The sequence below is a fragment of the Arvicanthis niloticus genome, chromosome 24, assembly GCF_011762505.2.
Source record: "Arvicanthis niloticus isolate mArvNil1 chromosome 24, mArvNil1.pat.X, whole genome shotgun sequence".
Lineage (NCBI taxonomy): Eukaryota > Metazoa > Chordata > Mammalia > Rodentia > Muridae > Arvicanthis > Arvicanthis niloticus.
In genome coordinates, this window is record NC_133432.1 from 604,775 (window position 1) to 618,109 (window position 13,335).

Below are 13,335 nucleotides of genomic sequence, written 5' to 3' on the forward strand. Positions count from 1 at the left end.
TTGAAGGTCCTCAAGAGGATAGGAACTCCACAGGAAGAACAAACTCAACTAACCAAGACCGTTGGGGACACTCAGTAACTGAGCTACAACAAAACAGCATACACAGGCTGGACTGAGGCCCCAAGCACATATGTAGCAGATATGTAGACTGAGGCCCCAAGCACATATGTAGCAGCTCAGTCTTCATAACGGTCCTCCAACTACTGTACCAGGGACTGTCCCTAAAGCTGCTGCCTATCTTTGGAATCTGTTCTACTAACAAAGCTGCTATGTCTGGTCTCAGTGGGAGAGCATGCACTTAACCCAAGACTTGATGCACCATGGTGTGGGGATACCTAGGAGGCCCACACCCTCTCAAAGGAGAAACAAAAGAGATTGGTGGGAGGGACTCTGTGAGGGCAGTAGAAACAGTGATCAGGGTTATAATAAATATATAAATTATGGCAGAAACAAAAAAAGAAAGTAAGAGAGAAAGAAAAATTTTAAGAATGTACAAACCATCCTATCCCCCAAAATGAATCTGGAAAGGCTCCTTTTCTACAAGAGCATCCCCAAACTCCACACAGAAAGCCAGACACGAGAGACAAGTACTCAAAAACACCATCCTATCTAGATGCTTTTTGTTTCAATCAATTGGATTCTAACCCTGGAAGCTAGAGGCTCATGTCCATCCTGTTAGGAAAATGCATTCAATCTAACTTCCATGCTTCTAATTGTCTTTAGGAGCTCCTAAAGTATTCAAAAGTCTAAAGTTTCTTCTGACACTCAAGGCAAATCTTGAAAGCCACATCTTATAAAATCAGAAAACAAGTTATATCTTTCCAACATACAATGGCACAAAATACCCCTTTCCATTCCAATAGATAGGAATGTGCACATGGGGAGAGAAGATTGGACCAAGGCAAGAAACAGAAAGCAGAAAAAAAGGGATTCCAATCAAAGAGAGATAAAACTCTTTGAAAAAGACCAGTGTGCGCATTGCAAGTAAAGGAGCCAGCTTCAGGGTCCAAGAGGGCCCTAACAAATAGAAGCCAGGGCCAGAAAATCCCAGGCCTCTAAAAACACCCCAAGTGGCAAAGATAACAGCTCTGTGTGGAGACGGCTATTGAGATAGATGGGGCAGCTTGGAGCCACCCAACTTTTGATAGACACAGGGGCTTCCTCCAGGCCAATGGGTCAAAACGTATTCATGGACTACCCGAAAATGGTGGACTAAGAGATGGGCTGGGTATCCCATCCATTTATGGTCATCCTAGGCTGCTCCTATCCCCTGTCTGGTTGAGGGGATACTCCCTAGGATGGGCATCCAGATACAACACTTCCTGGGCTGCAACTAGCTGACAAGAATTCAACGAATAGAAGACTGACTTCAGCCAGGAGCCAAGGTAACCTGCTTTACAGATGGGAGCAGTTTTCTCCATGCTGGTCAGAGACAAGCCAGTGCTACTGTGGTGGACACATGTCATCTGGACTGAGATCATCGGTGCAGAGAGCAACCTTGGAACCTGGGGTCGAGAAGCAGGTATGCTTTTGCCACAGCCCATGCCCGCAAGGCTATATGCCAAGAGAGGAAAACCCTGATGAAACCGGAAGCTGTAAATATTTGTTGCCCAGGACACCAAGGGAGGAGACTCCGGCCTGAGGCAATAACTGGACAAATCAAGTGTCTTGATATGGGAGCCTGTTCCAGTTGTAGGCCTAAGAGATGGCCTCACTTAAAGCACAGAATAAGAGAAAGAACTCAGATTGCTAGCCATCCTGCCAGATACTATCTAGAGAAAAAGAGAGAAGGGAGAACTATACTCCCCAGAAAGCAAAGGATTTATTTACCAGGCTAAATACACAGATGGACTCTTAAGATATGAGTGCAACCAAGCGGCCAAGAGACTTAAAGTGTATAAGGGACCTTAGGTTTTGAGCCAGAGAAATAATAAGACTTAGGGTAAATAAGAAATACCTAGAAGAAAACAGCCTAGAATAGGGACCTTCCCGAGGTTTCAAGTGTCCTAGGTAATTAGATCAGAAAGCAGTTTTAAGGTAAGTCAGGAATTGAAGATCCACTGTTTATATTGTCTCCAAAGCTCAGGACAGGTAGAGAGAATATACAGGACCCTAAAATTAAACTACCCTTGGGAACTGGCGCTGGCTAGAGTGTCCCTTGTCCTTGTTCCATACCCAGAATGTCCCTTTTGTGTGAGAAATGATTTTTCAGGATGCTAAGAGACTTCCTGGTGCTGCTGACCTCCTTGAAATCCACCAACACGTGTGCCTGAACATCCAGACGCCAGAGCAACCTCCTGCTGTTTGGCTCAAGGTCGCCTGCTATTCTACAAGGCTAAAGAACTGCAGGCTTTGACTCCTGAGACATCCCACCCTAGAGGCACGGGGGTAATGCTGCCTTAGAGGGTAGGGCTTAGGGTGTATACACCCAAGGTTAAATGACAGCTTGTGATTACAAGATTGAAGTTGAAATGTGAATCTAGAGTTATATAGATTTGTTCCTTTTGCAATTTCTCTTTATTATATTTGTGATTTTATGTGTATGTAGACAGCTATGTGCCACAAAATGTGTAAAAGTCAGAGGACAACTTTGAAAGTGTGTTTCAAAGAAAAGAAAATGTTTTGAGACCCCTAGTCAATAGAATAGAGCCCAAGAAGCCCTGCTAACAGATACTTAGTTCCTAAGATTGAACTCTTGAACTGAGTTTGAGATACACCCTAGATGATTCTGCAGAGAGCCTATTTTCCTTGACTCTAGCTGTTACATTGTGACTAGGAGTGGCCATAGGTATAGAGACAGGTGTAACTACATTGATACAGACACCTCATTATTTTCATCAGCTGAGAGCTGCCACTGATGTAGATTTGAGAGCCCTAGAACAGTCAGTAACAAAGTTAAGTTGTTACTAGACTTGCTGTTTCTTAAAGGAGAAAGTCTGTGTGCTGCTCTAAGAAAAAAATGTTACTATTATGTAGACGATTCAAGAGTGACCAGAGAGTAAATTTAGAGAAAGGTTAGACCAGAGACAAGATAGAGATGCACAGCAACGTTGATTCGAGAGTTGGTTCAATCCTCCCTTCTGGATCCCTTGTGATTTTACTTTTGCTTTTAACCATAGGCCCCTACATTTTAAATAGATTAGTAACTTTTGTTAGAGAAAGGATAAATGCTGTTCAGCTTTTTGTGTTGCACCACCAATATAGGACTTTGGGTCAAGAAAATGGTAATTATGATGACACTGGGGTTTAAACTTTTCTAAAGATCCTAATAAGAAGAAGTGGGGTGAGAATAGACTTATTAATAATTGAGTTTTTATGATTAAAAACAACCAAATTGGAAGAAGTGGGGATGTAGAGTGAAAAATTATAAAGGCCATTTTATGAAATATGTGTAGATTTTTCGCCTTACAGAATTCGGAACTGAAAATAAGATTTCAGGCCTTCACATTCCAGGTGAAGGACACTTGCTGGATTACATTCCCCAAGCCTCGCCCAAGGCAGGAAGGTATTCCTGACTACAGATAAAGATGCTATCATTTGGGCTAGATTCTCTGAAATGTTCCACTGTTCTTGGTTACCCCTCCCTTGGTCTTCCCAGTGCTATGTTCAAAATTTGTAAAACAACCAATCATGTGTAAGCGCGTGAAAATGCCTTCCTCCCCCTACCCCATGCTATAAAAGACCCTTTAACCCACCACACGTGGCCAAAAACCCTGCTCTTGGAGCTAAAGAGCTTGTCGTTTTTGACCGCCGGCTCCTCCCCTAATAAACCTCTGCTGATTGCATCCAGGTATGGTTTCTTGTGATTTTTGGGTGGTCGCGATCCGGAGGCTTGAGGAAGGGTCTCCCGAGAATGGGGGTCTTCACTTCATGTTGCAGGAAATTACAGCTGATCTTCAGTATATACTAGAATTTTGAAGAAATAAGTACTTACTGATATCTTGAGTAGAAGTTATAGTAGTCCTAACAGTCGGATTTTTGTGGATGTTTTCCCACTCACATAACAGAATCCTCCCATAACATCTATGATGACTGTCTTATTTTCAGAATCCTTGTCTTCACTTTGGTTTCATTTTGGCCCCTTAGAGAACTCTTCTCTGAGGCACCATAACTGCTGCTCTTTTATATCACTGCTTTGGTCAGTATAAAAATGTAGGATGATCCATTTTACAAACACCAAAGAGTACAGTTATCCTATCAAGGCTGACTAAAGTGTCAGCCCACTCATATTCATCTTACCACAGCATCACCAGTAATGGAAACATGGAAAGACAGGAGCATTTGTGAGAAACTGAAGAATGGGAAAGACTAAATACAGGAATGTAAGACACACTACCATACAATCATTTCTTCCAATGAGGTAAGGAAGGTAGTTCAGATATTTGTGGTGGTCATGCAAACCAGAAAATCTGAATTCCATCAAAAGGACCCTTGAAGAAAACCTAAGATGCTGATTGGAACTAATATACTATGTGAGTTATGTGATTATATACAGATTCATTGAACATACTCAGGAATGAGAGACACTGTTCTGCATATCATCCTCTATGGATTTGATATAGCTATCCCTTTGATATACCTTGGTCTCTCACATCATGTAAACAACACTATAAAATTCCCAACACAGGCATCCTCAAGTACACACACACACACACACACACACAGAGAGAGAGAGAGACAGACAGAGAGACAGAGAGACAGAGAGAGACAGAGAGACAGAGAGAGACACTAACCATACACAACAGAGACACACACACACACACACAAACACAGACAAACACAAATATAAGTTCCTGCCACATCAGGAACTTTCTCATCAGTCAAGTGCTTTACCTACTTTCTACTGTAACTGGCATGAGATGTGCTCTAAACCATGATTTCAAAAGATGTTCTCTCTTTTTGTATAAGTTACAGAAGCTTGTAGAGTTTACGGAGTAGAAGAAATTTGATTTAAATCAACCTAGGTATAAAAAGTTTATGTTAACACCACAAAGTTAGGATATTTGAAAACTACTTTCATTATACAATATTCACAGTGAGCCCAGGCCAATAAAGAAGAAGAAAGGAGAACCATAGATTATGAAGGCCATACATTACTAGGGAAGTCCCTGGAAAACTATTGAGAAGCCATCTGACAAGTGTTACTCTTTGATAATAGGAAAGGGTTGTGTGTTGTTCTCACTATATATATTTAGTGATAAATTGTGATGCAGGATGATCTCAAACTAATTGTGTCCTGCCTGCAGACATTCTTCAATATTTTTCTTTCTGTTCCAACTCCTGAGTGCTAGGGTTATAAGCATGGGCACTAAGTCTAATTGTACAGTACTTGTGAATCAAATCAGGTCTTTACTCACATTAAACAAAAACTCTACAGATTATCATTCCTATCAATATCTTTTTAAATTAAATAAGAGTGCAAGAGAAAAAAGTCCCATGAGGAGCAGTACACATGAAAAAAATCTACACTGACAAGGTGGATAACAATAAACACTTATATGAAACATAACAATTAAAATTCTAGGACTGCTGCAGGATCTACAAGGGGAGCACACATTGTGCCCTCAGAGAAGCCAGGGGGACAGAGAGAGCTCTGGCTCCTAGCCCTGCAGGAAGTGCTCCCTTGCCTTGGAATGGCTACATGTTAATTAGTTCAGTGGTTAGCTGGGAGTATCTGCTTCTGTTTATGTCAGGCACTGGGAGAGCCTCCAAGGAGACAGGTATGTCAGGCTGCTGTCAGCATGCACTTCTTGGAATCCACAACAGTTTCTACATTGTGAGCTTTTGGGCCAATATCAACTTATCAATGAGTAAATACCATGTGTGTTCTTTTGTGATTGGGTTACCTCACTCAGGATGATATTTTCCAGTTCCATCCATTTGCCTAAGAATTTCAATAATTTATTGTTTTTAATAGATTTGTAATACTCCATTGTGTAAATGTACCACATTTTCTGTGTCCATTCCCCTGTTGAAGGACATCTGGGTTCTTTCCAGCTTCTGGCTAATATAAATAAAGCTGCTATGAACATAATGGAGCATGTGTCCTTGTTATATGTTGGAGCATCTTTTGAGTATATGCCCAGGAGTGGTATAGCTGGTTCTTCAGGTAAAACTTGTCCAGTTTTCTGAGGAACTGCCAGACTGATTTCCATAGTGGGTTTATCAGATTTCAATCACACCAACAATTGAAGAGTGTTCTTCTTTCTCCACATCCTCACCAGCATCTGCTGTCACCTGAGTTTCTGATCTTAGCCATTCTGACTGGTGTGAGATGGAATCTCAGGATTGTTTTGATTTGCATTTCCCTGATGACTAAGGATGTTGAACACTTCTTTAGGTGGTTTTCGACCATTTGAGTTTCTTTGGTTGAGAATTCTTTGTTTAACTCTGTACCCCATTTTTAATCAGGTTATTTGATGGTCTAGATTCTAATTTATTCAGTTCATTGTGTACATTAGATATTAGCCCTCTATCAGATGTAGGATTGGTAAAGATCTTTTCCCATCTGGTGGTTGCCACTTTGTCTTATTGACAGTGTCTTTTGCTTGACAGAAGCTTTGCAACTTTATGAGGTCCCACTTACTAATTCTTGATCTCAGAGTATAAACCATTGGTGTTCTGTTCAGGAAAATTTTCTCTGTGCCCATATGTTTGAGGCTCTTCTTTTACTTTCAGTATTTCTGATTTTATGTGGAGGTCCTTGATGCAATTGAATTTGAGGTTTGTACAACGAAATAAGTATGGATCAGTTTGCATTCTTCTACTTGATGACCTTCAGTTGAACCAGCACCACTTGTTGAAAATGCTGTCTTTTTTCCACTGTATGGTTTTAGCCCCTTTGTCAAAGATCAAGTGACCATAGGTATGTGGGTTCATTTCTGGGTCTTCAATTCTATTCCATTGATCTTCCTGACTGTCTCTGTACCAATACCATGCAGTTTTGTCACTATTGCTCTGTAGTACAGCTTGACACCTGGGATGATGATTTCCCCAGAAGTTCTTTTATTATGGAGAATAGTTTTCACTATCCTGGCTATTTTGTTATTCCAGATGAATTTTCAAATTGCTCTTTCTAACTCACTGAAGAATTGAGTTTGAATTTTGATGGGGATTGCATTGAATCTGTAGATCACTTTCAGCAAAATGGCCATTTTTCCAATATAAATCCTGCCAATCCAGGAGCATAGGAGATCTTTCCATCTTCTGAGATCTGCATTGATTTCTTCAGGGACTTGAAGTTCTTGTCATACAGTTCTTTTACATGCTTCATTAGATTTATGTGGGACCCAGCAGACGGGAACACTGAGAAGGGAGGGCCCCAAAAGACATGTGGAGTCCATGGGTTTAAGAGATTTATTTTCATGATAAATCATGATGGTAGTGGAGTCTGGATGTGCACCCCCTGTGAAACTCAGGGCAGGCCTGAGTTAAATAGGGAGAGAGAAATAGGAGAGAGTTTGAGGAAGAATGCTTAATTGGCTATGCTCTCTGGCCTTCAGGTATCTCATTAGTATGTAAATCTCTTGAGGCTAAGGCCTGTAGTCATGCCCTCTACCTGTGGAGGGGTTGGTAGGAGCTTTGCCCTACATGACTGAATAGTGCAAGGTAATGGAGTTCCATTCCACATGTTAGAAGCCTGGATTCTGGGAACACAGAAGAATAGATGGCTGTCCCTTGCAGGGTCTCTGGGCTACTTCCAGCCAGTGCTTCTACCAAAAACCAAGACCCCTTTCACAGCCCTACAGATTTACACCAGGGTATTTTACATTATTTGTGACTATTGTGAAGACTGGTATTTCCCTAATTTCTTTCTCAGCCTGTTTATTCTTTGAGTAAAGGAAGGCTACTGATTTATTTGAGTTACTTTTTTATCCATCCACTTTGCTGAAGTTGTTTATCAGGTTTAGGAATTCTCTCTTGGAAGTTTTGGGGTCACTTAAGTATACTATCATATCATCTGGAAATGGTGAAATTTTGGCTTTCTTTTCCAATTTGTATCCCTTTGACCTCCTTTTGTTGCCTAATTGCTCTGGCTAGGACTTCCAGTACTATATTGAATAGGTAGGGAGAGAGTGGGCAGCCTTGTCTAGTCCCTAATTTTAGTGGGAATGCTTCAAGTTTCTCTCCATTTAGTTTGTTGTTGGCTACTGGTTTCATGTATATTGCTTTTACTATGTTTAGATATGGGCCTTGAATTCCTGATTTTTCTAAGACTTTTATCATGAAGGAGTGTTGAATTTTGTCAGATGCTTTACCAGCATCTAGTGAGATGACCATGTGGTTTTTCATTATTTGAGTGTGTTTATATAGTGGATTACCTTTATAGATTTCTCTATATCGAAACATCACTGCATTCCTGGGATGAAGCCTACTTGATCATGATGGATGATTTTTTTGATGTGTTCATGGATTAGGTTTGTGAGAATTTCATTGAGTATTTTTGCATCAATATTCAGAAGGGAGATTGGTCTAAAGTTTTCTTTCTTTGTTTTGTCTTTGTGTGGTTTAGGTATGAGCATAATTGTAGCTTCATAGAAAGAATTGGGTAGTGTTTCTTCTGGTTCTATTCTGTGGAATAGTTTAAAGAGAATTGGGATTAAGTCTTCTTTGAAGGTCTGATAGAACGCTGAACTAAAAGCATTGGGTCCCAGGCTTGTTTTGGTGGGGAGATTTTAATGACTGCTGCTGTTTCTTTAAGAGTTGTGGGACTGTTTAGATGGCTTGTCTGCTCTGGAATTATCTTTGGTAACTGTTATCTGTCTAGAAAATTGTCCATTTCATCCAAACTTTCCAATTTTGTTGAGTATAGGCTTTTGTAGTAGGATCTGATGATTTTTTAAAATTTCCTAGGTTTCTGTTGTTATGTCTCCCTTTTCAGTTTTGATTTTATTACTTTCAATACTGTCTCTCTGCCCTCTGATTAGTCTGGCCAAGCATATATCTTGTTGATTGTCTTAAAGAACCAGCTCATTGTTTTATTGATTCTTTGCATATTTCTTTTTGTTTCTACTTGGTTGATTTCAGCCCTGAGTTTGATTATTTCCTGCTGTCTACTCTTCTTTGGTGTGTTTGCTTCTTTTTGTTCTATAGCTTTCAGGTGTGATGTCAAGCTGCTAGTGAATGCTCTCTCCAGCTTCTTTTTGTAGGCACTTAGAGCTACGAGTTTTCCTCTTAGCACTTCTTTCATTGAGTCCCACAAGTTTTGGTATGATGTGTCTTCATTCTCATTAAATTCTAAAAAGTCTCTACTTCCTTTCTTCCCTGACCAAGTTATCATCGAGTAGAGTGTTATTCAGTTTCCATGTGTATGTGGGCTTCAGATTATTTTAGTCATTATTGAAGACCAGCATTAGTCCATGGTGATCTGATAGGATGCATGGGATTATTTCAATTTTCTTGTATCTGTTGAGGTCTGTTTTGTGACCAATTACATGATCAATTTTGGAGAAGGTACCATGAGGTCCTGGGAAGAAGGTATATTCTTTTATTTTGGGATAAAATGTTATATAGATACTGATATACCCATTTGATTCATAACTTCTGTTAGTTTCACTGTGTCTTTGTTTAGGTTCTGTTTCCATGACCTGTCCATTGCTGAGAGTGGGGTGTTGAAGTCTCCCATGATTATTGTGTGAAGTGCAATGCGTGCTTTGAGCTTTAGTAAGGTTTCTTTTATGAAAGTGGGTGTCCTTGCATTTCGAGTGTATATGTTCAGAATTGAGAGTTTATCTTGGTTGACTTTTTCTTTGATGAGTATGAAGTGTCCTTCCTTAACTTTTTTGATAGCTTTAAGTTGAAAGGCTTTTTTGTTCAATATTAGAATGGCTACTCCAGCTTGTTTCTTAGGAACATTTGCTTGGAAAATTATTTTCCAGCCTTTTACTCTAAGGTAGTGTCTGCCTTTGTCACTGAGGTGCATTTCCTGTATGCAACAAAATGCTGGATTCTCTTTACATATCCAGTCCATTAGACTATGTCTTTTTATTAAGGAATTGAGTCCATTGATGTTAAGAGATATTAAGGAAAGGTGATTGTTGCTTTCTGTTTCTTTTGTTGTTAGTGGTGAAGTTATGTTCATGTGACTATCTTCTTTTGGATTTGTTGGAAGAAGATTACTTTCTAGCTTTTTCTAGGGTATAATTTCCCTCCTTGAATTGGAGTTTTCCCTCTATTATCCTTTGTAGTGCTGGATATCTGGAAAGATATTGTGTAAATTTGATTTTTGTCAAGGAATATCTTGGTTTCTCCATCAATGGTAATTGAGAGTTTTGTTGGGTATAGTAGCCTGGGCTGCCATTTACATTCTCTTACAATCTGTATGACAATTGTCCAGAATCTTCTGGCTTTTATAGTTTCTGGTGAGAAGTTTGTCGTAATTCTCATAGGTCTAACTTTATATGTTACTTGACCTTTTTCCCTTACTGCTTTTAATATTCTTTCTTTGTTTTGTGCATTTGGTGTTTTGATTATTGTGGGAAGCAAAGTATTTCTTCTCTGATCTAGTCTACGTGGAGTTTTCTAAGCTTCTTTTATGTTCATGGGCATCTCTTTCTTTAGGTTAGGAAAGTTTTCTTCTACACTTTGGTTGAAGATACTTATTGACCCTTAAAGTTGGGAATCTTCACTCTCTTCTATACCTATCACCCTTAGGTTTGGTCTTCTTATTGTGTCTGGGATTTCCTGGATGTTTTGGGTTAGGAGCTTTTTGCATTTTGCATTTTCTTTGACTGTCCTGTCAATGTTTTCTATGGCATCTTCTGCACATGAGATTTTCTTTTTGATCTCTTGTATGCCGTTGGTGATGCTTGCACTTATGATTCCTGATATCTTTCCTAGGTTTTCTATCTCCAGGGTAGTCTCCCTTTGTGACTTCTTTATTGTTTCTACTTCCATTTTTATGTCCTTGATGGTTTTGTTTAATTCCTTCACCTGTTTGGTTGTTTTCTAGTAATTCTTTAAGGGATTTTTGTGTTTCCTCTTTAAGGACTTCTACCTGTTTACCTGTGTTCTCCTCTATTTCTTAGAGAATGTTATTTATGTCCTTCCTAAAGTCGTCTATCATCATCATGAGAAGTGATTTTAAGACTAATTCTTGTTTTTCCAGTGTGATGGTATATTCAGGGCTTTCTATGGTAGAAGTACCAGGTTCTGATGATGCCAAGAACCCTTGGTTGCTGATGCTTATGTTCTAGTGATTGCCTTTCACCATCTGGTTATGTTTAGTGCTACCTGCACTCACTGTCTCTGACTGTAGCCTGTGTTCCTGTTATCTTGGCTATGTCAGAACTCCTCAGAGTTCAGGTGTCTGTGATTCTGTGATCCTGAGATCCTGAGTATAAGCGCTCCTGGGAGTCAGGCTACTTCTAGGATCCTAGAATCCTGGTATGACCAATCTCCTGAGATCTAGTGATCCTATGATCCTATGTTCCTGATTGTGTTAGAGTTCCTGGGAGTCCAGCCCCTCTGGATTTTGGGGGGATTGGGTGCAGAGCTAAGGCTCAAGATCTACTCAGTGCTCAGGCACAGACAGTAAGGATCCTGTGCCCCTTGCCAGGAGTGAGTTCCAGAGTCCCCATGGGTCCCAGTTTTTCCCTGTTTGGGGCAAGTGTTGCTGCCTCCTTTCTGTTGTAAACTTATATTTTAATTTATGATTTGACTTTTTGTGTGAACTTGTGATGAACTTTTATCATGTGATCATGTATTCTGAAAGGTGTTTAAGTGCTGAGATTAAAGAGAAGTGTCAGAACTGAGCTGAGAAGAACTGAGCTGAGAAGAATTCAGCTGAGAGGAAATGAGTTGAGGTAAAGTTTTTTTAGATAGAACACTTTTTAGACAAAACTGAAATCAAGAAGAACCTAGAAGTATAAGCATAGTATTGGGAAAAAAGGCATTGAAAATAAGAGCATTATTATGACATCAGAGCAGGAGGAGAGAGCAAGAGTAGAAGGAGAATGCAGTGTTGAATAACTTAGAATCTATACATGATATAAAAAAGTAAGAGAGCAATGTGCAGAATGCAGAGGGAAAGGGGAAAAAAGAAGAAGCTGCAGAGAACATAAGGAGCAGGTATTTTCTCCTTACCTTGGGACTGAACAGGTCCTTTCTTAATAACTGGGCAGACTTAGCCTTATTAAAGGAACAAAGCCTTTTTCCTCACAAATTATGTTTAATTCATTTAGCATAAAAAGGGTAGAAGCTTTTTCTTTCTCTACACAATAAAAATTGTAGCTCATTTTTCATCCAGAATGAGTGAGTTTTTTCTGCAAAAGTGCTTGATTTTTCTTTGTTCCATATGTATATGTATGTGTAAGTATGGATGCATGTCTGTAAATATGTAATTGTGAGAATGCAGGCAAGAGGTGCCCAAATAGTTTGAATAGAAATGTATAAATGCACATGCATGAATCATGAATCTGTTTATGAACATATATGAATTTATGAGTATTTGCTTGTACAAAAGGTTTTCCTTCTGTGAATGTTATTCTCTTCTCCTGGTTCAATGAAAGTTAATTGCTCCTAAATTCCCCCTAGCAAGAGGCATCTGGACAAACGGGAAAAGGCACTAGCAATTAACCCTTTACTTAATCTTCTGCTGATTTAAGATGAGGTGCTAAGTGCCAGAGACTAAGCGCAGTTTCTAGCCTCAGAGGACCACAGAAGGCAGGTCAGCTACAGTAGCATAGTGACTTAGACTTATATAAATGAACTTTTTATTATTATATAGCAACCCTAAATATCTGGTAAGTCCAAGTCTTACTCTCTTCAGAAGCTCTTGCCCCTCCACAGCCTCAATCAAAACCAACAAGAAAGAAACCCTCACCACTACCACCAGGGTTGGCCTGGGAGAATACTATTTGTACTCCAATAGATATATTTTACACTTTGCAATTGACTTTCTTTTCCAATAGCTATAGAAGCTCAGCATCAAACCTGAACAAAAAAAAAACCTGAACAAAAGGTTAAGGGAATGTAGCCATTTTGAATTTGTAACTGAGCTATGATGGTTGTGAGGCCCAAACTGCACTAAAAATACTCTGTAACTTGTCTAGTATATTAGTCAAAGTTCTATAGAATAACTAATAGAATGAATTTTTCTCTATACAAAGGGTATTGTATAGAATGACTTAGACTCTGTGGTGGTCCAGCTAATTCAACAGTAATTAGCTATGAAGACAAAATCCAAGGATCCAATAGTTGCTCAGTCCACAGGATGAATGTCTCAGCTTATCTTTAGAATAAGCTGGGATTTCAAAGAAGCTGGCTCTAATGCCAGTGAAGGAACAGACTTGCTACCAAGGTGAGACCAAGCAGCTAAAGAGCAAAAGCCTCCTT